We start from the raw sequence: 13,771 nt of genomic DNA, 5'->3' as shown, positions 1-13,771 counted from the left end.
AATTACATTTACAATCGTTAAATTATGTTTATAAAAACACTGAGTCACAAAAATATAATCAGAATACATACCTAAACCAGTATCTATAGCCTGATTCATGCTTAAATATTAATATTCCTGGATATTCACTAGTTTTCTCTTATTCTCTTTCTTTTATTATTTTATTATCCATTCCTATGGATACTGCTATTAATTTGTCTCCTGTGTTACAATCTATTTTGGACTTTCTTGGGCTCTACTATCTAGGCACCATGGTGATATTATACTTATTCATGATGTCTTAATAAATTAGTTCAATTGAGATTCTAAAGAAAATACACTATGAACTTCTTTGATAAGGTCTGGTCAAGCAGTTTCTGTTAGCAAAGCTGCAGTTTAGTCGAAGAACTTAGAAAAAACTGCTCAAAGTCAATTTGGAAACTAAGCCCATGCAGACTTCTGTAAAATCCTATGAGATTTGCATAAAGGAAGAAGTAAAGGGATCAAAGTGAAAATTCTTTTTGCTGAAACCATTTCAATATTATTCAGGGTGGAGCAGGAGAACAGTGTATAGATCAATGAGCAATGTCTTGGTAATCTAGTAGCTACTTTCACTACTTAGAGCTGCGAATCTAACCTTCTGAGACTAATTCAACCAAAGCTGCAAAATGGTCTCATAGCAACAAAAATATGTTCCAGCACTTTCAGTACCTGATGCAACAAAACAGAAAAGCATTTTCTTTTAGAGACATATATTTCATTCTCTCATTATTAGAACAAGGTTGTTTATACTTCAACTTACATGTCAAAGAAAATGCATCTGGAATGTGAATAGGCAGTGGGAGGACAGCTGAGAGTCTCTTGCTCCATATCACATCCTGCCAATCTGTCTCCCTCTCTCTTTCTGTTAAAAAGTGGAAATAGCAACAGGCCAACTATCTAGGATTTTTAATTAATGTTGTTGTTGTTGTCACTGTTGTTATTATTATTAAATCAGGGATGGGAATTTTCTATTTCCCTGACTTTCAGACACATGAAGAATCTCCCACATGAACTATAATTTATTTGCCATATAACAGATGTTTGTGCTTCCTCTCAAAAAGGCAAGGCTATCCTACACAGGTCTCATGCATACAAATTCCATGTAGCTATCTCAGGTACACTAGGATCTTTACAGTATTTAAGCAGTTGAACTGCAGCTATAAGATCAAGGTACATGTAATCAGCAGAATTGCTTTTAGAGTATAAATAGCATCTGCACTACAACAGAAAAACAGAATGTGAGGCTTAAATTGTTCTTCTTCTCAATGTAATCACAGAGTATTCACAGACTAAATCACAGAGTTCTTCGTTCTAGGATATCTAAATGTACACAACATTAATAACAGATGTATTTAATCTGAATATGAAATGTCAAAATACTACAGAAGCAGCAAATAGACTGTCTGCTTAAAGATATGGACATCTTGGTTTTGGATATTGGCACTGAAACATCAAATCTCATCTTAAATCTGAGAGGTAGTCAAAGGTAGAAACATGTACCTATTAAATAATTATTGTTTGTTATTATGCTAACTGTAAAAAGTATAAAGCTATAAAGAGTTGAGACTAGACATAAGCTAAAATATAGGATGTTATTTTAAGAAAATTATCTGACATCCTATCTGGACTACAAAAATATCTGATATGCTCCATTAAAACAAAAGGTGTTTTTGTTGTTGTTGTTGTTTGTTTTTGTCTGTTTGTTTTGAGAATAGTCATTTACAATTTCTCTAAGGCTTTATTTTATTTCAGAGGGGCCCTATTAAATTGACTAAAGATGGATGAATAGCTTTACATGTATTATATTTGAATAGTGAACACGGAAAGTAAAATAAATTCAGTAAGAACAACTACAAAACTAACCCTAGTGAAATTGTGCACTTAGAAGACAAATGCTTATTTCTAAATATGTTCCCAACCATTTTGTTTCATTGTTTTGAGTATTCCAACAAAGAGATCATCGAGTCCAACCCCCCTGCAAAGCAGGCCCCCTGTAGCAGGCTGCACAGGTAGGAGTCCAGGTGGGTCTTGAGTATCTCTAGAGAAGGAGAATCCACAACCTCCTTAGGAAGCCTGTTCCAATGCTCCAATAATAATCCTCACTGAATTGTTCAGAAGTAATTTCATGCTAATCCTCTAATTTAATTTGTTTCCTCATTAAATAAGTGTCTACCTGTTCAGTTCCTCACCGTTTGTAAAAGACTCAGTTAATTTTTCTATATTACACAACTACTGATCATGTTGACCTTCTACATGATGACTGTGACTTGAATTCTTTCTGTAATATAAATCTCATTGAAAATTAAGGGGAGATATATATCATCAGAGAGCTACATCAGGTGCTCTAGTTCCTTACAACATCATCTCTATTACTAATTTCCACAGGACCTATAAATCCTGTGGCCTACTTTCTGAAACGTGGGAAAGAAAAATAGAACCACAAGTTCCTGTATGAATAATCATTTATTTCATCCTACATTTCGACAATTTCACCAAAGAATGGACTATCCAAGTGGACACATGGAGAAGATTGTGGAAGCCTCATTCCTTGGATCTTTCAATTGAAATCAAAAGTCTTTTAAAGTCTTTTTGATATCAAAATGATTAGAAGGCTTTTTGTTGCAAAAGAGTAGATTTGTATAAACAAAATTGTGAGATTTTTATGAGAAAAATCTCATTTACAACTTCTGGTTCTTTCTTTGGAAAGGTGCCATTTAATCCACATAACTCTTAGTATCTCTGCACAAATAAAGAATTCAATTGCATAACTTGTTTCAGACTACTGTATTATATAGCAATTGAAAGTTACCAACAATCCAAATCTACATAGAAACATTATAGACAAATTTATGTGTAACTGCTAATAACTTCACACTTCAAACAAATAAAGTTAATGTGAATCGTGTAGACCCTTAAACACAAGTGTTTGTTTTTGTGCATTGAAAAATGGCATCCAGGCATAAAAGATATAAAATAAAATGGTGCTACTTGGGTGTATGAGTTACAGTATGGAAAATGAATGTTCCTATTAAGAAAATTTGTCTATATTTTGTTCATTACTTTTTCCAGTTTTGCTCATGATCTACAAATTAATGGCACAATTGACTTACTTTTCAAATATTATTTCTAATGGAGATTATTGAGAAGAAAAAGGATGCAATCGTGAACAACCTTGTTCTTACATGCTTTGACTACTGAAAAAAAGCTTAATTTTTTTTTAAGGTACTATAGGTATCATTTTAGTCTTACCGTTTAGGGAAAAAAAAAAACAAAAACAACAACAGCAAAAAAAAAACAGTAGATAAGTTAAATGCTACTATGAAGTCCCTGAGCTTCATTTCTTAATAAAATTTCATCAGAAAACACACACAGGAATCACAGGCTAATATATTCCTTAAAATTATTGAAAAATTGAGAAGGCAATTACAGTTTCTGTATGTATGAAAAGTACTGTATGAACTGTTTATAGATTATACATATTTTAATATACAGTACTGAGCTTAAAACACTCTTGCATTCATGAAATTCCGGACTACTAGGATAGACATTATACTACATGTAACACTGGAAATTTTAGGGTGAAGTTTGGAAACTCTTTAGGATGAAGATGTCCCATCACCAAACAGCATCAAAGACAATGGAATAGTTGGAACCAATTTTTCCTAATAAAAGTACATGAAATATAAAAGCATAAGAATTCTTCCAGTTATTCTTAAATTGATCTAGAAATGATGTAATCATTTTCAAATATATTTCTTTTCAGACTGAAACTACAATTAATTCATAGGTAGAACTTATTTAATTTCCTTCACCAAACCATACTTTTCACAGTTTAGAATGAGAAAAATAATATATTTCTGCTGGCTCTCTTTATGCAGAAACTGAATAATATTAGCAAATCTTTAAAGTTGCATTGCTTTAATTTTTTTACGTGGGTATATCTGTTTATTTAAAACAATTTTCATAGGAGGATAAATAGCGTTATCTGAATATTAAGTTCAAAGTCAGATTACTGACATTTGTCCCTGTACAGCACTAAACTTCAAAGGTAAATCTGACTTGCTCTTTCTCAGCTAAACAGTTCATCAGTTTGATGACTGGGAATAGGAAATCATTCCTGTCTCGTTATAATTGTTATCAGTCATACTTCTTGCAATTGCACTATCTCAATACACCAAGCAGTAGAGTAGTGCGAGGCAAAACAAAACAAAACAAAACAAACAAACAAAAAGAAAAAACACCCAAAAATCAGAAAGAATGCAGGTCTTTCAAGATGCAGGTCTTGACAGGAGTACTCTAACTAGCTGGTGATAATACAGGAGAATATCATAATGATCATTAGTGTTTGCCATGGCAACAATGAGGAGTTGTTATCTTACTTAGAAAATATTATATTTTTATCTGATCCTAAAATTTTTGAAGTCTACCGTTAATCTTGACACTATCGATCTGCCTATATTAATTAAAATTCTAAAATATTTCAATTTCTGTCTTAACGATTTCATTTTCTTTCTTCTCAAATATTAAATCTTTCTATAAGACCTTTTTTTTTAATACTCTCTTTCTGCAATTTTTTATCACAGTTCAAAATAAGGTAATATAAAAATATTTGTTATCTTCACAACTACCAGAATTTATTTACACATTCTTAGTACAAAACTCTATCATGACAATTGGTTTGATTCACAGAGATGCTGAATTTTAGGCAGTCACTGATATATCAATCTTTTTCTTTATTTTCACAAAGAAAAGCTGGATTTCTCTTATGCTACTCAATATGTTCTTCCAGTCAATAATCTTTTCTAATATTTTTTAAAACACATTACACAGAATCAGAATTATTTGAATTGGAAAGGACTGCTAATGGTCATCCAGCCCAAATCCCCTCCAATGAACAGGGACATCTGCAGCTAAATCAGGTTGCTCAGAGCCCTGTCCAGTCTGACCTTGAATGTCTCCATTCCAGACGAGGGAGACCTCTTACTTTCTTCTCTGTGCCAAAGTTATAAAATGATGACAGAATTTTGTTCACATTATTTACTTTAGGCTCTACCCTTCCCATTTGAAGAAAAAAATTCCATGTGATATTAATAATGTAAATGAAAAATCTAAGTGTGAAAATTTTTCACCTTGCGTAACATCTAAATAAGAAATGAATATTTAAGAAAGTTGTTTTAAAAGCGCAGGAGTTGACCATCCCTAAGTCACAGATGAGCCAATGTGGAAGGAGGCTGATCTGGATGAACAGAGACCTTTAGCTGGAACTCAGAAACAAAAGAAAAGTTGTTGGTCTTTGAATGAGGGGGCGAGCAACTTATAATCACAAATACATTGTGAAGCTGTGCAGGGAGAAATTTAGAAAGGCCAAAACCCATACAGAACTGAACTTGGCCACTAAAGTGAAAGACAACAATAAATATATCTATAAATACATCAACAGTAGAAGGAAGTCTAGGGAGAATCTTCATCACTTGTTGGATTCAGAGGGCAAAACGGTGACCAAAATCAGGATAAGGCTGAGGTACTTAGTGCCTTCTTTGCTTCAGTCATCAATAGTAAGACTAGTTACTCTCTGAGATCCTTGCACTGGAAGATAGGGATGAGAAACATAATAGGCCCTTCATAATCCACGATGAAATGTTTTTGGACATGATCCAAAAGTTGGACACTCACAAGATCATAAAGCCAGATGGATTGCACCTATAGTGCTAAGAGAGTTGGTGGATGTGGTTACCAAACCACTCTTTGTTATCCTTCAACAATCCTGGCCAACCAAGGATATCCCAGTAGACCGGAGATTGGCAAATGTGACACCCATCTTCAAAAAGGTCTGAAAAGATGATCCTGGTAGCTACAGACCTATCAGTCTCACCTCAGAACCAGAGAAGGTTATGGAATAGATAATCTCAGAAACCATAATGGATCAATTAAAGGTGAACCAGGGAAACAGGTTCACTCAGCATGGGTTCATGAATGGTAGATCCTGTTTGACAGACCTGATTTCTTTCTATGACAAGGTGACCTGCTTAGTGGATGAAGGTAAGGCTGTCAGTGTGGTCTACCTGGGCTTCAGTGAAACTTTTGACAGTTCCCCCACAACATCCTCATGGAGAAGCTGGCTGCCCATGGTTTGGATAAGCATATGCACTGATGGATGAAACACTGGCTGGATAGCTGGGCCACAACAAAGAGTTGTGGTCAATGGAATTAAATCCACCTGGCAGCTAGTCACGAGTGGTGTTCCCCCAGGGCTTGGTACTGGCAACATTCCTATTCAACATTTTTTATCAGTCATCTTGATGAGGGGATTCAGTGCACCCTCAGTAAGTTTGCAGACGATACCAAGCTGGGAAGGAGTGTTGATCTGCTAGAGGGGAAAAGGGCACTACAAAGGGACCTGGATAGACTGGATCAATAGGCCAAGGAAAACTGTATGAGTTTCAAAAAAGATCAAGTGTCAGATCCTGCATTTTGCTCACAACAACCCCAGGCTTGGGGAGGAGTAGCTGAAAAGCTGCCTGATAGAAACGTGTTTAGAAACCATTTGGATGCGGTGTTCATGGACATGATTTAGAAGAGGATTGTCAGAGTTAGGGTAGTAGGGTCAGGTTGCAGTTGGACTTGATGATCTTTAAGGTCTTTTCCAACCCGAGCAATTCTATGATTCTGTGATTTCCTGACCATATCAGATATCATCTTTTCTATTAAATCTATTTGAGAGATTTTTAGGATTTGCTGTTGCCTGGGGACTAGCTAGACATGATTCAACTGGTGGACATGATTCAATTGCTTTCATGTCTTTTTTTTTTTTTTTTTTTTTTTTCCATTACTTATTAAGCTGCCATTATCTCAACTCATCTCATGTGTCTTTTTCACTTTTTCCCTTTCAATTCTCTCTTCCATTCAACAAGGAGGGAGTGAGCAAGCAGGTATGTCGGGCTTAGCTGCCTACTCAAAATTTTCTCCAATACTTAAGATCTTTTGGCAGATATCTCTTGGGGTTTTCTTCTGTATGCAAATATTTTACCTCAGACAATTCTCATACTTTTACTGGAATAACTGTGTGATTGAGTGAATTTGTTGGGATGTTCTACTTGATGACGAACATAGTAGTTTCTATTCTAAGTGCTGGTATCACTTATGCCAGTTCTCTGAATGAAATTATGTACGAATATAGATGAGATTGAATATTCCTACAATAAATTACACAAAGGTATGCCTTTTAAGAATGTCAGATTTCATTTTCTCATCATTCATCAAATGCGAAAAAAGGTTTGTCAATGGTTCTAGTATTTGATAAATGTTAAAGTTGATGACTTTGTTATTGGAAATTCCTTAGTGAAAGAGCTTAAGAACAATAGAGTCACTATCTCCATGCCAAATACTTAGGAAAGTAGATCAGAATGACCTTATGCAAGGGTTTTCAGAATTTGGTGAAAGGACAACTCAGATAAGTAACGACGTTGTTTAAATGAACAATCCAAGTAATGTTGTGTCAAGATAGGAAGCATCATTTTAAATAATATGAGCAAGCACTTCACAGTATATTCTCTGTATCTGTTAAAATAAATCTTAAAATGTACTTCAAACATATGTTCAATAAAGTATTTTTCCTTTCCTACACAAAACACATTCAAACACATAGAACCAAGTAGGTACTACTGAAGGGGTAGAAAGGTGAAGAATGAAATAAAAAATGCAAGGAGTTTGATTTTTGTTATTTTCTTATTTATACAAGTTTGCATTAATTTCTACGATGTTATTTTATACAATATACTAACTACATTTTTATTTTATATTGTTTTAGCCTTCATTTTAGAAAATGCAGTCCCCAAAAGAATGAGGTTCCATTCATTAAGTCTGATATCATGTTTTCCTCTCACAGATTAAACTAATTTTGTAGGTCAGTAGGCAGAGAAGCATAAACTTAATCCATTTTAGGAGATTTTTGTATTAGGTTGAACCTTGTCCTTTTTCAAACAGTAATCATAAAGACAGACTTGTAGAGAACTAGGAGCAGTAGAGGTTTTTTTTATTTGTTTGTTTTCCTTTTAAAGAGAGAACTTAGATCATTAAAGTGAAACAAAATAAGATATCACCTTCTTGGGGACTCATTTGAGAACAGAGAATCTGGAGTATCTTTAGGCTGTATGATCAACCAGATTTTATAAGGAGGGAAAACACAGTTAAAGCATGGTAAATTGAAGTTATTCTCAACAAGAAGATGGTCTGAGAAAGGATAGAATCCACTGACACAATAGGGAAAATCCGAAGAATGTGGAAGTGAGATGAAGCGCCGGTGCCTCCAGTGGTCAGTTCATACTTCACATTTGAGCCCAAACTTCTGAAGAGCCTCATATAGTGTTCTGATTAGGCAATTGCTGTCTTCTAGAGGTGCTCTTTTTTATGTGCCTCAAATAATGCAGATTATGTTGCTCCCAAGAAGACTGATTTTTTAGGGGCTTAGTTGAGAGCTGGGGTCACCAAAGTTATTAGAGATATCTCCATTTCAAAAAATTTGGATATTTTGAGAGACAACTCAGGGTTTTTTTTTTTGAGTTTTCATATGAAATTCAACTTTCTTTCAAGTTATGAAAAATATGTTACTCAACGGCAACCATGCTATAATTAATTGCCTATATTAATTGGGCACTAAGTGCCTATTTCTATCTTTGCTACATTTCAGCATAATGGACAGTTTATTATTTTGCTGGAAAATATAGTATTATTACGAGTTTCACAAAGAAACAGCAATACTTTTGAACATCTAAATATATATTCCTATGTATATATACATGTTTGGTTTTTTTTTTTTCTATTTCACCTTTTCTTCCTTAAACAGTGGCCAAAGTGGAATGCTGCAAAAGCAGTAACTGTACAAATCAAATATCTGCTCTTCTATGTGTCCCTTGGATGCTTAGTCTTTTGACAAAATTCAAACTTGAGATGATGAAAGGTAATTCCACTTCAATACTTTTCTACTCAAAATGGATATGTCAAATTCCATGAGACAAACAGCTCCCAGTGGTTTAGAAAGTGAATGCCTCAAGGTTGCTTAGAAACCTGTGGCAATATGGTGGCAATACAATCATAATGTGATACTCTTCAAAAGATTTAATATAAAGATTTTCTCCATAGGATAGAGTAACAAATGCATTTGTCATTATAGCTTTCCTCTTCTTTCAAAAAATGGGAAGAAAATATACAATATATTGTGAAATAAAATAAGGTGTTTTTTTTTTTTTTTTTCTTTGAGTCTCTCTTTCATTTCACCATTTTTTACCACAGTGATTTCAGAATATTTCTCTAAACATTATGAAGGTCATCTCAATCATTTGTGCAATATGTTCAAATATATGTTCAAATTCTGTGACTGTCTGACTTTGGAAAATAAATAAATGAAAAAAGACAGAGAAAAAGCCACAGTAGAATCACAAAAACACAGAAACAAGCAAAAACTATCAACTCCTCCCTCCTTAATATGTAAAAATAATGAGCAATGGCAACATTGAGGGAAAGTAATTCTCACTGAGTGGCATTCTGATGCACAGCTTAATATAGCAAACCTATATACTCAGAACATGGCAACATATTAAATCCCAAGAGACTGTCTTCCTGAGGAAATCTTGTGCATGATAAGACAGACTCAGACCCATTCATACAAATACCTCTGCATCTGGGATAGAGATATCACAGATATATCCACAATCACTGGTCTGTGATATTCACTTGTTACTGCAGATGAAAAATAATATTGAAAAACAAAATGTTTTTGAGAGCATATAAAGTATTGAGAACATAACTTGCAGGTCTTTTTGTATTATACAAATACATCTTTTTTTTTTTTTTTTTTTTTTAATTATTAGTACAGAAACTGGAGAGATTTCAAAATTAAGATCAATGCAGTGAGAGAAGCTAGACATGTAGAAAGGCTCCCACTGAGCAGCAATCAGTTACTGTGCCACAGGAGGGCAACTTGACTGATACATCCAGCCATCATTACAGTTCTCATTATAAGTCCGTAGAAGTCTTCTGCATTTCTACACTATTCTGTTAGCCTCAAGAATGCAATGTACTTAGAAGCAGAACAGTAAGTAAGACAAATCAGGGTCGGGAAAAATAAAACAAAGAGAAGTTATGTTCTTAATCTGTCATTCCCTTCTTTCCTACCCTCTTTCTCCTTAACACTAATTCCTTGTATGAACTCACAAGCACTTTCAGCTATTTCCAAGTAACACAAGTAAAAAGAGAAAAGAGAGAGTTGAAGTAAGGTCCTCTTACTGAGCTTACAATCCTCTTCATTAATACCTAAAATTTTCCTAGATAAAAATCACTTTGCCTAAAAAAATCCAACAGATGATGGGTGAGATGGGTGGGGAGAAAAACATAAAGCTCAGTTGAAATAAAAATCTGAACTGCTTTGGAATTGAGATACAGATCATAAAAATTACTCCAATTTTAAGTGTTTACTAGTATTAAATTTTTGAATTAATCACTCTAGCTTCATTGATTTTGTTTTTTTACTTCTTTCATATTTAACATATTCATTAAAATGACATTCTGAGATAGTTTAGAAAACTGCTGTTGCTTACTTTATACAGGTTTATATTATTCTAATATGTACTGTACACTTCTCAGAAGAAATAAGAAAATATGATTTCTCTTCCCAATCAATTGCCATTTTCTTGCTATGATTGTATGCAAACTTTACAAGGAGACAATGAGAAATGCAGTTTAAAAAAAGAATAACAAATAACAGGACATAACATCTTAACTTACTAGGGTAGTCCCGAGAAATGCAATTGCAGAGATATTCCACAAGTGAAAATGTCACATTTATACTGCTCTACATCACAGAATATTTGTTTCTCTGTATATTCAATATATATATAAAAAAGAAGAGGAAAGTATTATTCTTACTGCAGTAAAATGAGGAAGATATCATATACTTCTGATGCACTCCCATCACTGCTATTTAGTTTAAATTTTGCTGCTCTTTCTTCTTCAAGTGCCACAAACTCAATTTTACTTGTCACAGAGAAGCCAAAAAACAGAGTTTACTGCTTTCTGTTCATTAAACCACCACCAACAAAAAACAGAAAACAATAAAACAATCTTATAATTTTCCAAGATTAGAAAACAATGTAGTATGTCATTGGAATACCAAATAATAAAGGAGTAACAATAACACAGAAATGGAAATTATGGATACAGAGCACTGAGATCTTTTCTGATAAAGCTTCAGAAATCCCAGTACTACTGAACAGATCCTTGTTGCCACAGAAGTTGTCAGTATTCTGGAAAAACTGCAGCTGTACTTTGAGTCCCACAGACAGCTAACTTCTGACAGCTGTGAATGGTTCTTTGTAAATGTAGACTTCTCTCTTTGAATCAAAGCTGAGCTTCTGGAAAAGCTCCAAAACTCATTCACTTGTGTGGCTGAAAAACACTCTAAATGCATGCTAGGAGATGGCATGGCAGACTAGGCATATCTAAAAGCGTATAAAATCTGCCAGTGCTCTATCTTTCCTCATAGAGATTGCAAGTTTTCTGATTTGCATTTCATGTAGACCTAAAACTGATGAGCCTCAGTAGCTGTAAGTAGTATCATAGAAATGAGGATTCAGAAACATGATGCAATATGCACTGTTAATATAAAAGATAACTTTCAAGCAACTTGTTAGAGAAATAACCTCAGAAAAATTAAAAATTTTAGGAACAAAAATAACTTTTTTAGCATCATGATATATTCAGATAAAATAGAATTTGTTTCAACAGCATCCTTCTATATAATTATTTACTAAATCCTCATTAAAATTGATGAGTTTTCATTTGTTTTCTTTTCTTGATACAGAATTAATTTCAAAAACTGTTCTTCATCCTGAATTTTCCTTTTTTAATCTTATGGCCTTTCAGATTAGAAAAGATCATATGCACTGAATTATTTTTCACTATTTTGAGAATGACACACAACAATTTTAGTTATTTAGTTATTGTGACACTGCCACCTCAGGTATTACTTAAGAAGTATGAATACTTAGATTGTTCCCCACAGTATATATACACTGAACTTCCTCTGATTTCAAGGATGTTTTCAAAAAGCTGTTACATGCTTAACTATGGCCTTCAGTGCTTATTTCCATTTCAAATCCCTCTGTTTTATCTACACAGTGTCACAAAATGGTATGTGACGTTCCACTTGTAATTAAACCATTCATTCAACTTGTTATTGTATGTAACTTACAGAATTATGGAAACATTCAAACTGACTAGGCATACACTCCTGTGTAATACACATCTGAAAAAGCTCATCTCAAAAAGCAGATTTTTCTTTACTGTTATGGAGTCAAATTAGCAGTGGAGAGTGTAAAACTCTTCCACCTAGTCTCAAATACCTTGCATGTAGGCTAAGGGTCCTGTGGAACTCTGTCTTCACTTTTCCTCTCTCACTGTGCAGTATCTCAGAGAAGGTAGATGAGTGAGGTGTGATGCATTACTTCTGAGTAATAAGGTGCACCCTCCAAAAAAGGACATAGTTATAGTTCTGGATTAGGTTGGAAGGGACCTGAAAGCTCTAACCCCCCTACCATGTCCAGGACTACTATACCCTAAAACAGGTTGCCCATAGTCCCATCCAGCCTGGCCCTGAACACCTCCAGGGATGAGGCATTCACAGCTTCTCTGGCAGCCTGTGACAGTGTCTCACCACCCTCTGAGTAAAGAAATTGCTCCTAAGATCTATAGTAAATCTCCCCTCTTTTAGTTTAAAACTGTTCTTCCTTGTTCTGTTCCCCTTCCTGCTTATAAGCTCCCTTCAAGTTCTGGAAGGTCATGCTGAGGTCTCCTTGGAACGTTCTCCAAGCTAAACAAGCCAAACTCCTTCAATCTTTCTTCATTAGAGAGGTGTTCCAGTTCTCAGATCATCTTTCTGGACCTCCTCCGGACCTGCTCCAATATCTCCACTGTATCCCTTCTGTACAGAGGGCCCCAGGCCTGGACCCAGTATACCAGCTGGGTCCTCACAGGGGCAGAGAAGAGAACAATCACCTCCCTCCCCCTGCTGGCCACCTCTCTTTTGATGTCATCCAGGATATCACTGGCCTTCTGAATTGCAAGAGGACACCACTTGTTCATGTCCAGCTTTTTGTATATCCCTCATGTCCTTCTCCACAGGGCTCCTCTCAATGAATAATTCTATACACATACCCCGGATTGTCCCAAACCTTGTTGAACCTCATTATGCTCTTGTGGACCCATTTTTCAAGCCTGTCCATGTTCCTTGGAAAGTCATTCATTCCTTCTACGATGACAACTGTACCATGTAGCTTGATGTCATCTGCATGCTTGCTGAGAATGCACTCAATCCTATTGTCTATGTCATTGATAAAGATGTTGAAGAGACATTTTTCACTCTTGGTATTGATATAAGCTTTATAATTGCTTCTCCTAGTCCTCACTAGTACTTTCTGGTTGGTATATATATGTTGAAGGACATAGCAAGGAATGCTCCTTACAAACAATGCCATTGTGTTAGGATGTAGGAGATACATTAGTGGCATGCTACTGATACTAGAAGAGTTTTGTTAAGTATGTGACAAAAGATTGTTTCTGATATTTTGCACTCCAAAAACAAATGAGTTGCAGAAAAGTAAGTAGGCTACAAAAAATTTCAGTAGTCACTGAAGAGATTCATAGTCACAGGTTCTTCTAAGATCAACTGATTGTGACTCTCTCAAGCACTTTTTTTTTT

The sequence above is a fragment of the Tympanuchus pallidicinctus genome, unplaced genomic scaffold (assembly GCF_026119805.1).
Source record: "Tympanuchus pallidicinctus isolate F22 unplaced genomic scaffold, pur_lepc_1.0 scaffold6, whole genome shotgun sequence".
Taxonomy (NCBI): domain Eukaryota; kingdom Metazoa; phylum Chordata; class Aves; order Galliformes; family Phasianidae; genus Tympanuchus; species Tympanuchus pallidicinctus.
Note: the sequence above shows the minus strand (reverse complement) of the source record.